The sequence below is a fragment of the Phyllobates terribilis genome, unplaced genomic scaffold, assembly GCF_046119375.1.
Source record: "Phyllobates terribilis strain yellow unplaced genomic scaffold, ASM4611937v1 Scaffold_9__5_contigs__length_417890890, whole genome shotgun sequence".
In the NCBI taxonomy this organism is placed as follows: domain Eukaryota; kingdom Metazoa; phylum Chordata; class Amphibia; order Anura; family Dendrobatidae; genus Phyllobates; species Phyllobates terribilis.
The window spans coordinates 319,923,557-319,941,027 of NW_027362769.1; positions in this window are offsets into that span (position 1 = coordinate 319,923,557).

The following is a 17,471-nucleotide window of genomic DNA, read 5'->3' on the forward strand; positions in this document are numbered from 1 at the left end:
GTCACTTTAATTTCAGATTTTTGGAGCAAAAAAAATCTACCCTTGTTCCCCCACATGGGAGAGAGGTTGGTGTACATACATTGGGGGACATACTGTATACGTATTTATTTTACTCTTTATTTTACATATATATATATATGTGCATTTTACACAATTTTTTTTAATTAAATTTATTACACCATTTTTAAGTATCTACATCAAAATTTAAAAATGCAAAGAAAAGAGGGTATAAAGTACAATATATTTATGACTGGTTTTCTATGGATCTTTGCCTGATCTGTCTCATATTATTTTTTTCTTACCAGGAAAAATATCTGGATCCTTTAAGGAAGACTGAAGAATTTAACAAGAGCCACGGGATTATTTAGTGTTAATCATTTAATATGTCTGTAGATAATATTTGTTGTCTTATGAGGTCATTATATACTGATTATATAGATCTAATTCTGGAATCAGTGCATCATGACATCATATTACATAGGTGTCTGCTGTCTAACCTAATTGTATAAGGGACCTGATATGATATAACTGCCCTATGTCTGTATCCGAAGGGCTAGCGTTTGTGGGGTGTAGTGTTTGTGGGGGTTAGTGTTCTGTATTTTTACAGGGGAGATCAACATAGACAAGCTATAAGCTCAGAGTCCGATCTGATAAGGAGAGGTGAGGCGTGTTACCAGGACAAAGAAGATCTGCTCTCCGGAAACGAGTCATTGCTCTATATATCAGTTAGTTAGTTGTAGTATGGCCTTGGTCCAGGGTTCTTGAACTGATCGCCTTTTCTCGGGGTCAAGAAGGAATTTTTTCCCTGTGACACACATTGGCTGAACGTGTCCAGGTTTTTTGCCTTCTTCTGGATCATTGGCTTTAGGTAGGGGTAAACATTTTATTTAATAAAATGTTTAAAATTAATGCTCTGTCTCCTTGTGTCTTTATTTTATAGCACTCAGGTAGTTGTATATGTCAGTTCTCATTTTTATGATCCACGGCTGCCACAATATGAAGGCAAACTGGAATACAAGGGCGGTAATTATGTGTCTACTAATGTAATGACTGTATCTATGATGCATAAAATATAGTCAAAAAAGCAAGGGGTAGATGCCCAAACAGATTTAAGTCAAGAAAAGCTGCAATTGGACTAATTAAAAATATATTTTTATTAGAATTGATTAAAAAAACTCAATAAAAATCACCCAAAAACGCCAATAACAAATATCAACAGAGATGAGGTAGGTCACCTCAGTGACCAGTAGGTGCTTAGAATAGTGCCAGTATTCCAAAACCAATTGTCACTGGACATGCAGCCAAACACACAGCAGGTACAAATAACAATTTAGTGACCAGCTAGAGGTGGCCACAAACTGTACAATAAATGCTCATATCCTCATATACTATTGAACAGTTTTTATATGTACCTTAGTGCAGAAATGGCAATGCTCATTCAAACTAGGTGAGCATTCAAGTGGTTACTAGTGGAACCCCCAGTCCTTTTCTTCAACTGTGGAGCATATTATGCCTTTTCTCAGGTATTTAGGTAGGATGACAATAATTAGCATATATCAGTCAGACATCATCTATAAACCTGTCCACTTTGGGAAAGGGGGGATAACACTCTTATAGATGCAGGTACATACTGTACATGCAGTGACATAGGGCTATGATCTCAACGTACCACTGTCACCCTGTGTGCACAATAATGCGATATTGCTGTAACTGTGTGCACACCTGTGATTATTCACCAACTGTAGGATAAAAAGGGAATAATCTAACCCAAGTTGAGGATATACTATGCCGGTTCCCTAGTTCATTCATAGGTGTTGGTCCCTTTTTCTTCTATTCTCCCTACGCGTTTCCTCAAACACATTGATACATCAGGGGAGGTACTTATTCCGATCGTGTACCACAGTAATATCGTTACAGACACGTTTGTGGGATAACTTGCTCAATGCTGCAGTATAGGCACTCACCTCACTGTTTCCATTTTAAAGCAACACTTCGCTGCGGTGGCTTCGTCCACAGTGCGTGACGCATTTCCGGTCCGAAGACCTCACTTCCGGTCTGTGGAGCGCAGGACATGGCTGCTGGAACTCACTGGTTCCGGAAGCGACGTCTAAGGCGCCGACCCATGGTAACAGTGTCCAGGTTTCACACTCCTCGTCCTTGCCTCCCAGTCTCGAAGATACCATGTAAGAGGGTTGTAACCTCCTGTATGCTGCTCATCAGGCATGTTGCCATGTGGCATAAACAGGTGTACTTCAGACGCATGCCCTGCTATATGGGTTGCAGCTGGAAAATGGAGATCCACATTAAGGGACACATTTTTTATTGCTCCTTCAATCCCCCAAGAAGACACATGGTCACGGATCACTGTAAACAAATGGGATATACTCTGATATTTTTATAAACACACCGTGGTACTCTAAAGAGGCAGATGATCTCAGAGGTTGCGGTATAAAACAAGAAAATGATTGGGCAAAGATATTTTACCGTTATGTACAGTGTGTATTACTTACGTAAGGAGGGTGTAGATAAAGAACGAGATTGGACCCTCAGCTTACCATTAGGGTCAAAAAATGATACAGATACACATGCATGGATACCCTACATGTGCTAGCATAGTAGGGTGATACCACCAACCTTCACTATTTGGGAAAAACGAGGAAGGAAGTGTCAATTATTCCCTACTGTCACCCTAAAAAGGAAGCTCTTAAGGAGCAAATAGAGGTAACTAAAAAATTCTCATCAGAACTGGACTTCGTGACGCGCCCCCTGGGCCATGTTAGGCAGCGTTGCGCATGCGGGGAATACCCGGAGCCGGATCTGATAGGGGTAGTAGTCCTCGTGGCGGTGACCCGGTCCGTGCCCAGGGTGTCAAACCAAGTGGCAGAACTTAGAACAAGATGTTATAGAGTTCGACTACGCCACCCGTTGAATGCGGTTATGAAACCGCCGCTGCAGAGCAGACCGCTGAGGCCGGTGGTATGGTTGTGCAGCGTGGATGGTATAACCCCCAACGGGAGGGGTATGGCCTCAGGGCAGCGGACGTGGATGATGGGGATAGCAGAATTGCACGCGGGCACCAGGAACCACTCAGAGACGGTGCGGTGTAGTTCAGGGTCTTTACTGGTGGCAAAGGTAGACCCTCCCGGGAGTACTGGCTAGCGATCGGGGCCTGGTCAGTCTGTGAGCAGATAGGATCTCCCCTGGCCAGGCGGAGTTGTAGGCCTCCCCAACTATTGTACTCTTCCTGGCTACCTTGCTAGAAGCGGGTAGAAGTAGCCCACGTCCCTGAGTGTACCGTGTGGTGCTCACCCGTATGGCCGGTGACTCGGGGCCTTCTGGTAGCCTCCGCTCCACGCCGGCGGTGCTGGTCCCTTGCGTGTGACCGTGCCTTCGGGTTTCTTGGCCAGAGGACCTGAAATCCCCTGCCGGTCGGTTTCTGCTGCTGGGTATGGATCAGTCCCCACAGCCTCGGACTCCGTGTCCGGTGAGATCTCTTCAGTCAGGACGAGCTCTACAGCTTCCAGTCTCTGACCCCTTTTATCACTGCTCCCACAGAGCTCCTGATCTTGCTCTCCCTGTATCTGCTCCACTCCAGACCAGACTGTGTCTCTGTCTGGGACTCCTCTTCTTTCCCCTCTAACCCTGCCTCAGCCCCCAGTTTTTATAGGGGAAGTTCTTCCCCTCCCAGGACTGGGCAGGAGGTGTGGCATGCTTAGGGCACCTGACCAGGAGACCTCCCACCTGCTCTCAGACGTAATATTGCTATTACTGTGGTAACCAGACCCCTGGGGTTCCACACTTCGCAAAAGAAGAAACACAGTTACAGAACAAGGTAGAAAGGTACCAATACCACCTAAAAGAGTGTAAACACAAGTTCTTTATTACCTTGAAGAATTCAGGGAAAACAAGGAATATTCAGTGGCGCTTACCAGACAGAATTATATTCCTGAGATAGACTTATCCTCCTCTGAAACAGAGGTCTCAAATACTGATACAAAATCGAAAACCCAAAAGGGAAAATTAAAAGGAAGGTGTAGATATCAGGGGAGAGGAAATAACAGGAGAACCACGCAGAGAGGGAGTTTTTTAGAGCTGAACTACCTGCTCAGGAGCCGATCCAACCAGCCGAATCCCGTTTAACAACACAGGTCATCAATTTATCATCGATGCCCCTCACTACTGATGAAATATGCGTACTGAGTAAAGGTTTAAGTTTTATCCACACCACTGATTTTGACAAATTTGAAATAATAAAAGTCCTGCATCTATTCATCAGACGTTTGAAATGAAAAGAGCACTTCCTTAGGGAAGATAGAAAGGAGTGTGACAACTTTGGAATACCCAATAACCTTTTACAAGGCGTGAGGTTGCTATATCATCTTGATGAGGTGAACCCGAATACATTGGTCCCTTCACGGACCTTAAAAATAAAATTTCTAGACTGCCACCTCCTACCGGAGACTTAAGTTCCCTAGATGTCTTCCTTCATTTGGTTACGGAGGACATCATACAACTGACACAAACTAAGCATTGGGAATAACATAACCGTGCAAGAGGTGAAATGGATGCACTATGCAGACTTGAAAATGATCAAACCATAACCATGAAGCCGTCCGACAAGTTGGCAATGTGGTTGTGATGGATACCACTACAGACTCTCTCATCTCTCGGCATCACAGACTTGGCCCTATTTTGGATCTGTTCATAGACAGACAGGACATTAGTGTCTCCCACTCACACACCACCTCCTCATCCCGCCTCCTATCTGTCGGTGTCCCCTAAGGAACATTTCTGGGACCCTTGCTCTTCTCCATCTACACCTTCGGCATTGGACAGCTCATAGAGTCTCATAGCTTTCAGTATGACCTCTATGCCGATGTCACATAGATCTACCTCACCGAACCTGATATCTAGTGATAAGCGAGCACTAAAATGCTCGGGTGCTCATTGCTCTGGACGAGCAAATTGGAATACTCGGGTGCTCGACCAGAGAAACGTGCTCAATGAAAGTCTTTGGGAAACTTGAGCATTTTTCAGGTGGTTCCCCCAGGCGGTCTGCAGAGGGCCTAAAAATTGCCCAAATCGATGGGAACAGTGCTCAAATGACATGGAAACAGCATGGGGAAGGCCTCTGGAAGCATTTCTGACTCCCAGGTCACTGATGTCAACAATGTTGTCAGAGTATTACGCCACTTTTAAGGACTCACAATAAAACATACAAAAACAAAACCAAAATGGATTTTCCTGGGAAAAATGTTAAGGAACATCCTTTCCAGGTTAATGACTTGTATACAGTGGTGGCCAAAAGTATTGGCACCCCTGCAATTCTGTCAGATAATGCTCAGTTTCTTCCTGAAAATGATTGCAATCACAAATTCTTTGGTATTATTATCTTCATTTAATTTGTCTTCATTGAAAAAAAGGATTGTACTAAAGCCAAATTGGATATAATTCCACATCAAACCTAAAAAGGGGGTGGACAAAAGTATTGGCACTGTTTGAAAAATCATGTGATGCTTCTCTAATTCGTGTAATTAACAGCACCTGTAACTTACCTGTGGCACCTAACAGGTGTTGTCAATAACTAAATCACACTTGCAGCCAGTTAACATGGATTAAAGTTGACTCAACCTCTGTCCTGTGTCCTTGTGTGTACCACATTGAGCATGGAGAAAAGAAAGAAGACCAAAGAACTGTCTGAGGACTTGAGAAACCAAATTGTGAGGAAGCATGAGCAATCTCAAGGCTACAAGTCCATCTCCAAAGACCTGAATGTTCCTGTGTCTTCCGTGCGCAGTGTCATCAAGAAGTTTAAAGCCCATGGCACTGTGGCTAACCTCCCTAGATGTGGACGGAAAAGAAAAATTGACGAGAGATTTCAACGCAAGATTGTGCGGATGGTGGATAAAGAACCTCGACTAACATCCAAACAAGTTCAAGCTGCCCTGCAGTCCGAGTGTACAACAGTGTCAACCCGTACTATCCGTCGGCGTCTGAATGAAAAGGGACTGTATGGTAGGATACCCAGGAAGACCCCACTTCTTACCCCGAGACATAAAAAAGCCAGGCTGGAGTTTGCCAAAACTTACCTGAGAAAGCCTAAAACGTTTTGGAAGAATGTTCTCTGGTCAGATGAGACAAAAGTAGAGCTTTTTGGGAAAAAGCATCAACATAGAGTGTACAGGAAAAAAAAGAGGCATTCAAAGAAAATAACACTGTCCCTACAGTCAAACATGGTGGAGGTTCCCTGATGTTTTGGGGTTGCTTTGCTGCCTCTGACACTGGACTGCTTGACCGTGCGCATGGCATTATGAAGTCTGAAGACTACCAACAAATTTTGCAGCATAATGTAGGGTCCAGTGTGAGAAAGATGGGTCTCCCTCAGAGGTCATGGGTCTTCCAGCAGGAGAATAAGCCAAAACACACTTCCAAAAGCACTATAAAATGGTTTGAGAGAAAGCACTGGAGACTTCTAAGGTGGCCAGCAATGAGTCCAGACCTGAATCCCATAGAACACCTGTGGAGAGATCTCAAAATGGCGGTTTAGAGAAGGCACCCTTCAAATATCAGGGACCTGGAGCAGTTTGCCAAAGAAGAATGGTCTACAATTCCAGCAGAGCATTGTAAGAATCTCATTGATGGTTACCGGAAGCGTTTTTTTTGCAGTTATTTTGGCTAAAGGTTGTGCAACCAAGTATTAGGCTGAGGGTGCCAATACTTTTGTCTGGCCCATTTTTGGAGTTTTGTGTGAAATGATCAATGATTTGATTTTTGCTTCATTCTCTTGTGTTTTTTCCTTGCAAGCAAATGAAATGATGATAATAATACCAAAGAATTTGTGATTGCAATCATTTTCAGGAAGAAACGGAGTATTATCTGACAGAATTGCAGGGGTGCCAATACTTTTGGCCACCACTGTATAAGTCAAAATAAATAACCAAAAACAAAAATACTCCTCCACACCTTGGGCTATATTCATATGTAGCTTTTTTTATGCGTTTTTGCACTTTTGCTTTGCTTTCAACAAAGACAAATGCATTCACTGGGAAATGTAATTTTAACATTTTACAACCTTATCTGGCCATGTGGTGTGTGACATATCATCAGACACATGCATATGTGTCACCCCAGGCCTGGATGCCACAAACTTGTAAGGCTGTGTCTGAGAGCAGGAGGGAGGTTCTCTGGTCATGGAACATTTACATGCAGCACCTCCTGTCCCAGGCCAGTAGGGGGAGCAGGCTGCCCCTATAAAAACTGGTACTGAGGGCAGGGTTAGAGAGACCAGGACCCACTTCTGAAGCATCCAGAAGGGTTCCCAGAAGAGAGGGACAGGTCAGTCGCAGCTGAGGAGTCCAGGAGGCAAAGGAGGAACAGAAAGCCAGGGACAGAGGCGACGAGAGCCGGTCCTGGCAGAGAGAGACTACACAACCGGACACTGGGTCCGAGGCTGTCAGGGTTGCAAGCCCTGCAGCAGATAACCAACCCGCAAGGGATTTCAGGTCCCTTGGCCAAGAAGCCTGGAGGCTCCACCACACAGAGGGACCGGTACAGCACGGAGAAGCTACAGTTACCTAAGGCCCGAGTCGCAAGCCATACAGGCGTAGTACACGGCAAGCTCAGGGACGTGGGCTATAATACCACTAAAGGGGGAGATAGTCAGCAAGGGCAGAGAGAGAGAACGGTAGGCCTACCCACTCACCCTGACCAGCAGAGCTCGTCCGAATGCCCTCAGACACCCAGGTTCATTCCTACCCTGTACTCCTGGTGGGTCTGTGATAAGATCAGTAAAAGACCCTGGAATGCATTATTGGACTCTGTGTGGTTACTGCTGCGCCTGCACCATCACCCCCAGCATCCTATTACCTGCCCTGAGGCTACACTCCTCCCGTGGGGAGTTGTATTATTCCCCGCTGCATCCCCAACACCAGTCTCAGCGGTCTGCCTTGCAGCGGTGGTCCTCCCTGACCACAATCCATGGGTGGCGTAGTCAGACATTACCTAAAACATATAAAAGACTGCCACTGGTCTGACCACCCTGAGCCACGGGACCGGGTCGCCACTACTACTCCCAGCATTGCCCTGAAGCCAGTCCCGAGTGCCCCACGGCCCAGGGGCTGAGTCAGCTTTGGCGTAGTCGGCAGGATTGTGACCAACCCGCCACAAACGGGTATTGCGTGCCTGAAAAAGACTGTAAACGTACCTTAAAAAGAAGTTTCCTGCCATCCGGAGCCAATTCCTGCCGTTTTCAGCCATCTCCCGCCATCTTCAGCAGTTTCCGCCATCTTCAGCTGTTTTCCCGCCATCTTCAGCCGTTTTCCCGCCATCGTACGCCATCTTCAGGACGCCGCGCGGGAAGAAGAGGGGCGTGGATGTCCAAAACGCGCGGGACTTGAAGCCCCGCCCTACGCACTGACGCTGCGCAAGGTCCTGGAAGGGAGAGAGAGCGACGATGATGTCACCAGGACGCGACGCAAGGTCCTCACACGGAGCAGCACCAGCCGAGCTGCGGCCTACAGAAGAGGATCATCGGAAGCTAGGCCACGCTTAACTAGGGGGGAGGAAGATGACGGACGCGGAGGTGCCCTCTACAACCGGCGGGGCTGCAGCAGCGGTGATGCCGTTCTCTATGCCCTACATCCCCGGAGCAGCCTAGCTACCCCAATACTCAGGGGACCCTCATACCCCATACCATGACTTTAGGGAAAGACTGCACAGTTTATTCAAAGTTTATCCCCTGACAGAAGAACAGAAAGTGAGCATTCTGACGGGGCAGCTCACCGGTGCAGCCCAGCGGGAAGTGAAATCATGGTCAGATGAGAAGAAAAGGACAGTAAAGGACATTCTGACCCGGCGGCGGAGTACCTTTGATACCCGTACCTCAGCAGAAATCAAAATGCGGTTCTATGGCTGTAATCAGCGGGCCCAGGATAGTATCAGAGACTATGCCTTGAACCTGCAAGAAGCCCTGAGAGCTATCAAACAAGCTGACCCTGGTAGCGTGCAGGGCTCTGATAAACTGTTGACTGACCAGTTCATAGAAGGTCTGCTGTCCAACGCCCACAGAATCCAGCTGCGCCTCATGGCCCTACAGAACCCCGATTTGACTTTTGCGCAGTTCAAGGATAGGGCCATCTGGCTGCTCAGAGAACCCCCACCAGGTGGCGCTGTAGCTTCCCGGCGCCCTGCCATCACTTACCACCAGGGGGCAGCGCCCTACCCCGCAGACCTTGTGGGGGCTGATGCACAGGCCCTAAATCCATCCCAGCCTGCAGACCTGCACCATCAGGTCCAGGAGCTAACAAAGAGTGTGGCTGCATTAACCAGGACCGTACAGTTGTTGCAGGTGGAACCATCAAGACCAATCAAGCTTGCTTCCAGTCCGGAGGATGTCCCGTGGCGTAGACAGAGGAGGATCCCGCCATTCTGAGGGAGGCCCGCCAACCGCTACACTGAGAATGGACAGCCGATTTGCCACCGTTGCAGTCAGCCAGGAAACATAGCAAGGTACTGTACTTTAAATGGGTCCGACCCGGGGCAGAGGGCCAACCCCCAGGCATAAGGTCATCAGGCCCGTCTAATTGGCGTGATAAGTATGTGGTGGGACGCCCGGTCTTACCCGTAGTGCTGGACGGTATCCCCATGAGTGCACTGCTGGACACCGGGTCTCAAGTGACTACCACCCCCTACGTATTTTTCAAGCGGTACTGGAGTGACGCTGACATATCCCGCTACCCAGACGATGACTTAAGCATCATTGCCAGCAATGGCCAACCCATGCCGCAGGTGGGGTTCAGAGAGATGACCATCAAGATTGGTAAGGTGGAACTGCCGGCACAGGGAGTGATCATTGTGGACATTGACCGTCGTGAAAGTCACCCTAAAATAACTGTGGGTACTAATGTAATTGAAAACTGTCTTTCAGAAGTAATTGGGATTTTACAGCAGGTGGCGATGAATGCGAGCTCCAGCCAACAGAGGGTCCTCCAGAAAGAAATAAGAGCCCTGATGAGACGGCAGCAGGTACAACTGTCTGGTAGTGAGATCGGTAGCATAAGAATGAGTGACCCATTCCCCATTTCCATGCCTCCCAAAAGTGAAATGTTGATCTGGTGTCGGACTGCAATCGGGTTGAGAGGCAGAGACTACCAAGCCATGGTAGAACCAGTGTAATCAGACAGCAGGCCCACCATTTTGATAGCCCGGGGGGTGGTTAATGTCCGTCATGGGAGGGTGCCCGTTCGCATTCTCAACATTGGGGAGAGGGAGGTACACCCACCCACGTACGCTACACTTGCCAAACTGTTTGCTGTTGAGCACAAAGCTATCAGGGCCGTGGAACCGTTGCCCCCATCTCCACAGGCGGAGGGTAATGGCTCCCAGAAACAAAAGGAGGACTGGTGCCAGAAACTCCATGTGGGTGCTGACTCCACTCCCCTGCACCAAAAACAAGGAGTCTACCGGGTGGTTCAGGAGTACGAGAGAATTTTTAGTAAGCACCTGCTAGACTTCGGCAGAGTAAAAGGGATAGAACACCATATCCCCACGGGGAGCCACCCACCAATAAAAGAGAGACACAGGCCTGTACCCCCTGCACATTATCAGAACGCCAAGGGTATGCTGAGAGAAATGAAAGAAGCTGGGGTCATTAGAGATAGCTGTAGCCCCTGGGCAGTTCCCTTAGTTTTGGTAAAAAAGAAAGACGGTACCATGAGAATGTGCGTGGACTATAGACAAATCAATCGTATCACCCATAAAGATGCGTACCCATTACCTAGGATAGAGGAGTCTTTAGCAGCTCTAAAATCAGCTAATTTCTTCTCTACTTTGGACCTTACTAGCGGGTACTGGCAGATTCCTGTGGCAGAGGCTGACAAGGAGAAGACCACCTTCACCACCCCGATGGGACTGAGTGAGTTCAACTGTATGCCCTTCGGGCTCTGCAACGCATCCGGGACCTTCCAGAGGCTGATGGAATGCTGTCTAGGGCACCGAAACTTCGAGACGGTCCTCCTTTACCTGGACGAAGTGATCGTCTATTCGAAGACTTACGAGGACCATCTAAAGCCCCTGGCCGAGGTGTTCGAAGCCCTGGCAGGCTACGGCCTGAAAGTGAAGCCTACAAAATGCCACCTGTTAAAACTGAAGGTCCAGTACCTAGGACACATGGTGAGTGCAGAGGGAGTAGCCCCCGACCCCGACAAAGTTACAGCCATCAAGAGCTGGCCAAGCTCCTCTAACATCAAGGAAGTGAGGCAATTCCTCGGGTTGGTAGGCTACTACCGAAGGTTCATCTCCGGGTTCACTAAGATGGCAGCCCCTATGCAGGACCTCCTGATAGGGCAATCTAAATCCAGAAGTCACAAGCCACCCTTCAAGTGGGACAAGCCGGAAGAGGAGTCCTTCCGCCAGTTGAAGATGGCCCTCACGGGGGATGAGATACTAGCCTACCCCGATTATGGCCAGCCTTTTATCCTCCACACAGATGCCAGTAATGTGGGACTGGGAGCCGTACTGTCACAGAACCAACAAGGCAGAGAAAGGGTGATCGCGTATGCCAGCCGGAAGCTGAGGCCCACTGAAAGAAACCCAGAGAACTACAGCTCCTTCAAGCTAGAATTCTTGGCAGTGGTGTGGGCCGTCACAAAATGGTTTAAGCATTACCTGGCCTCCGCAAACTTCACCGTGTACACGGACAACAACCCGTTGACACATCTGGACAATGCAAGACTAGGTGCCCTAGAACAGCAGTGGATGGCCCGACTATCCAATTATGACTTCACAATCAAATACCAGACAGGCAGAACCAACGCCAACGCAGACGCCCTATCAAGAATGCCCCACCTACCTGAAGGAGAAGAAGACTCGGAAGAGCTGGAGGAAATAGAGCTCCCTGCATTCCACCGGTATGGGGCCACTCAGCATTCTCACCGGGTAAGAGACAAAGACTTAACCACCGTCATGTTCAACCCCTTACCCCACCATGGCTGGGCTGAAACGCAAGATAGCGACCCTGCAATATGCCTGGAAAAAGACATGTTAACCCAGGAAGACGATAGCCCTGGCCCGGACGCTCCAGAGGAAGCCAAGCAGATATGGAAGGAGAAAAGCAGGCTATTCCTCTACGAGGGTAAGCTGTGCAGAAGGCTTGTCAACCACCGGACGCACGAGCTGACCTGGCAGATAGTGGTCCCAAGGCGAGATGCAGCAATGGTCCTGGAGGCCTACCATGACAGAGCGGGACACTTCGGGTGGAAGAAACTGGAGTTCCTACTGAGAGAGCGGTTCTACTGGGTCGGCATGAGAAGGGCCATCGAGAAGTAGAGCAGGGACTGCGGCCCATGTCACCTCAGAAGGAAGGACCGTACCAGCCAGCAGACACCCTTGAGGCCCATCGTCACCAGGCAGCCTCTTGAGCTGGTAGCTCTGGACCATGTGAAATTGGCTCCAAGCCGGTCGGGCTACGTCTATGCCCTGACAATTGTGGACCATTACTCACGGTTCCTGGTATTGGTTCCTGTTAAAGACTTGACAGCCCAAACAGCGGCCAGAGCCTTCCAGCAACACTTCTGCCGTCCACATGGGTATCCGGAACAGGTCTTGACAGATCAAGGTCCAGCGTTTGAGGCTGAAGTATTCCAGGAGTTCTGCAACCTCTACGGCTGTAGGAAGATTCGGACAACGCCTTACCACCCGCAAACAAACGGGCCGTGTGAGAAGATGAACAATATCGACATTGATCTCCTCAAGACGTTACCCCTGGAAGAACGCAGCCTGTGGCCGGAGAAGCTGCCAGACCTGATTGACTTGTACAACCATATCCCGGTGAATGCTACAAATTGCACCCCGGCTTACCTGATGCGAGCAAGACCAGGTAGGCTGCCGATCAACCTGGAAATGGGAGTCCTGACACCTGAGGACACCTCCCCAGACGCGGACTGGGATACAAAACGGCGGCTACAGTACAAGAAGGTACAGGAGAGTGTGGAGAGGAATCTGGCTCAAGCGAGAGAAAAGCAAGAGAGGCTCTTCAACCAACACGCCCCTGCTGGTCCCCTGGAACCTGGTGAGCAGGTCCTGAAGCGGAAGAGAAGGCTTCACAAGCTGGATGACCAGTGGGAGAGAGACCCGTACACAGTACTGCAGTCCAACCACGACAATCCGAAGGTATGTGTGATTACCAAGGATGGAGGAGAAACCACTAGCACCGTCTCCAGAGACCACCTAAAACGGTGCCCCGAGCAACTACAGAGTCCAAGTGAAGATCAAGATGACCTTGAACCCGCAGAGGACAAGGAAGAGATGATCAGCACAGTTCTCGGAGAGTTCCCCCGGACCTGGACTCAGATAAATGGCGCAATAGTGGTACCAGTCCTACACTTCCTTCAGCCTACCCAGCAGGAGCCTACAGGAGGACAGGAAGAACAAGAAGAGCAAGCGGCCCCAGAGGTGGAAGAACCCACGCCAGCAGCCCAGGAGAGTCAACCCTCTGCTGACAGTGAGCCTGCCTTGCCTGCGGTAAGCCAAAGGACCCGCAGACAGCTGCCTGCCCTGCCTGTACACCCAGCTAGTAGCTGTACCCTCAATGATAGTGGGGAAAGCCAGGTTGGTCCACCACCAGACAGTGGGTTAAGGAGGTCAACCAGGAGCACTTACTGGGAAGGACCGCCTACCCACAAACATGTGGACAGGTGAATGTGGCCAGGGATGGTACGGAGCAAATCCACAGCTTTTTTTGCTGAGAGTTGTATTTAGCTCGGTGAAAGGACCGGCATAGAGGGAAACCGTATCTACTCTGGGTTTCATTTCTCCGTCTCCAGGTTTCGCCCATTATCACATACGACTATGCCTGGCTGTATGTTCAGCGGTGAGAGTCACAGATCAGGCTGCTGGCTGTGTTATCTTCAGCACAGCCTGTTGCCGCTTGGCCAAGGCAGTGCTGCAGTGCTGTCAGCTTGTGACTGATGTGGTCATTTCGGAGATGGAGGAGGAGGTGCAAGAGCTGAACAATGTGATTACATTGAGGTTAAATTGGTGACACTGTTTTTTATACTAAAGAAAGATCCTATTGTTTTGTCTTTTTTTACGTTATTTTTTAAGACAAATGCATTCACCGGGAAATGTCATTTTAACATTTTACAACCTTATCTGGCAATGTGGTGTGTGACACATAATCAGACACATCCTGTTTTATTTATGATGGAGGGACGCTGAAAGTCATAAAGCCTATGTTTATAGGGCCATCAGACAGGCCTTACTATTCTTAAAAGGCCAGCAGTCGGCCCTCGCTATTGTTAGAGAGCCATTAGCCGGCTATGCTTTGTTGTTCCCATTATTAACAAGTGGGTCTCCTATACTGTTATTGCAAATCCAGTAACTGCAAGGGCTGCCAAAAATTTGGACGCAACCCAATACCCCTTTGAAGAGACATAGAGGAGGGTCTCAGTAACAAAAATGTTCCCATTATAAAGGATCGGGTCTCCAATAGTGGTAATGCCCATGCTGTGACTGCAAGGGCTGCCAAAATTTGGGAAAAACCCCACTAAGAATTTAAAGACACATAGAGCAGGGCCACAGTAACGACAAATTCCCATTAGAAAGGAGAGAGTCTGCTATACAGTTATATGGTATGTAGTGAGTCCAACGGCTGACCAATTTTAGGAAAAACCCACTAAGAATTTAAAGACACATAGAACCGGACCACAGTAACAAGTATGACATGTTCCCATTAGAAAGGAGAGGGTCTGCTATACAGTTATAGGGTATGCAGTGAGTCCAACGGCTGACCAATTTTAGGAAAATCCCCACTAAGAATTTAAAGACACATAGATCAGGGCCACAGTAACGACAAATTCCCATAAGGAAAGAGAGAGTCTGCTATACAGTTATAGGGTATGCAGTGAGTCCAAAGTCTGACCAATTGTAGGGAAAACCCCACTAAGAATTTAAAGACACATAGAGCAGGGCCACAGTAACAAGGTACGACATGTTCCCATTAGAAAGGAGGTAGTCTGCTATACAGTTTTAGGGTATGCAGTGAGTCCAACGGCTGACCAAATTTAGGAAAAACCCCACTAATAATTTAAAGAGACATAGAGCAAGGCTACAGTAACGACAAATTCCCATTAGAAAGGAGAGAGTCTCCCATAGTGTTGGCCTATGCAGTGAATGCAAGGGCTGCCAAAAATTTGGAGGCACTTCAATGCCCCTTGGAAGAGACGTGGAGAAGGGCCTTATAAAAAAATGTTCCCATTAGAGAGGGGCAGGCCTCCTATACTTGTAATGCCCATGCACAAGCATATGGGCTGACAAACATTTATCCCTGGGGGGTATGCATGAACATACGGTATACAATTTTTTTTTACGGGCATCATAAACACCCTTTAAAAAAATTATGTGGGTGTTGCATCACGGACCACGGTCACCCTGGTGATGTGGTGGTGGAGAATCAGGAGAAGGACAAGAGCAAATAGTCAAAATCAGGAAGCGTATACCCATGTGTGGGTGTGAAAAGGTGCATGTGAATACGCCTCCCAAGAAAAGACACTGGATTTGAGTTTATGTTACGCTGCTATAATTCGGTGGTGTTGAGAAGTCTGGCCCAATCCAGTCCTTGTTCATTTTTATAAGTGTCAGCCTGTCAGCATTTTCAGTTGACAGGCGGATGCGCTTATCAGTTATAATTCCACCACCGGCAATAAAAACCCACTCTGATAAAACACTGGCGGCAGGGCAGGCCAGGACCTCCAAGGCATAGATAGCCAGTTCATTCCACGTATCCAGCTTGGATACCCAATAATTATAAGGCACAGAGGAATCACGGAGGACGTTGGTGCGGTCGGCAAGGTACTCCCTCAGCATCTTCCCAAACTTTGCACTTCTTGTGAGAGTACCCCGCGCCTCAGGGCCTGTGCGATGGTAGGGGCTGAGAAAACTCTCCCAGAACTTTGACAGTGTTCCCCTACCTTTGCTGGATTGAAGTTGTGTCTCTCTCGCCTGTACTCCTTGGTTGTCCAACGAAGTGTGCCCTCTGCCGCCAGCATTTTCAGATGGAAATTTATTTTACTAGTTCCGCAACAAGGTCCTTCTGGTGCAGCCCCATTTTTGTAGACCTGTCCGCCTCAGGAATAAGAGATATAAAGTTCTCCTTGTAGCATGGGTATAGAAGTGTCACCAACCAGTAATGACTGTCACCCAAAATTTTGAGAACGCGAGGGTCATGGGAAAGGCAGCGTAACATAAACTCAGCAATGCGTGCCAGACTACTAACAGACAAGACTTCTGTGTCCTCACCAAGAGGATGACTGACCATGCTCTCCTCCTCCTCCTCCTACTCCTCTCTGTCCTCCGGCCATCCACACTGAACAGACGGTATGACAGCTGTGCAGGTAGTACCGTCTATAGTGTATGAAACTAGCTCCTGTCCTTCCCCCTCCTACTCTTCCTCATTGTCACCCAATATACTTTGGGATGAGATGAGGCTTGGCTGTGTGTAATCACTCTGTATGGTTCCTTGCTCCATCTCATCGTGCTCCGCCTGCAATGCATTCTCTTTCATTGTGAGCAGAGAGCGTTTCAGAAGACAGAGAAGCGGGATGTTGATGCTAAATATGGCGTCATCACCGCTCACCATCTTGGTGGAGTCCTCAAAGTTTTGGAGGATGATACATATGTTTGACATCCATGTCCACTCCTGAGGTCTTATGTGTGGAGTCTGAACTGAATACCGACGGCCTTGTTGATGCTGGTAGTCAAAAAATGCCCTCTTCTGCTCACAAATCCCTCCCAACATCTGCAGTGTAGAGTTCCAACGTGTGGGGACATCACACACCAGTCTGTGAGCCGGAAGCTGCAAACGCTGCTGAAACACGGCGGAAGCTGTAGCTAACTTTCTAAAATGGGCACACAGGCGGCGCACTTTAACAAGCAGATCTGGCAGCTCCGGGTAGGATTTGAGAAACCACTGAACCATGAGGTTAAGCACATGGGCCAGGCATGGTACGTGTGTGAGCTCGCCTCGCCTTAGAGCCACCACCAGGTTCCGGCCATTATCACACACGACCATGCCTGGCTGTAGGTTCAGCAGTGTGAGCCACAGATAGGCCTGCTCTTTCAGAGCTGTCCACAACTCTTCAGCATTGTGCGGTTTGTCACTTAAGCATATTAGCTTCAGCACAGCCTGTTGCCGTTTGGCCGAGGCAGTGCTGCAGTACTTCCAGCTTCTGACTGATGTGGTCGTTTCGGAGATGGAGGCTGAAGAGGAGGAGGAGACTGAGGAGGCTGAGGTGCAGGAGCTGTAGACCGTGGGGGCAACCCTGATTGACCTAGGGCCCGCAATCCTTGGCATCGAGAAGACGTGTTCCATCCCAAGGTCAGACTGGGTCCCGGCTTCCACTATGTTAACCCAGTGTGTTGTCAGCAAGATGTACTGTCCCTGCCCACAAGCACTTGTCCACGTGTCCGTGGTTAGG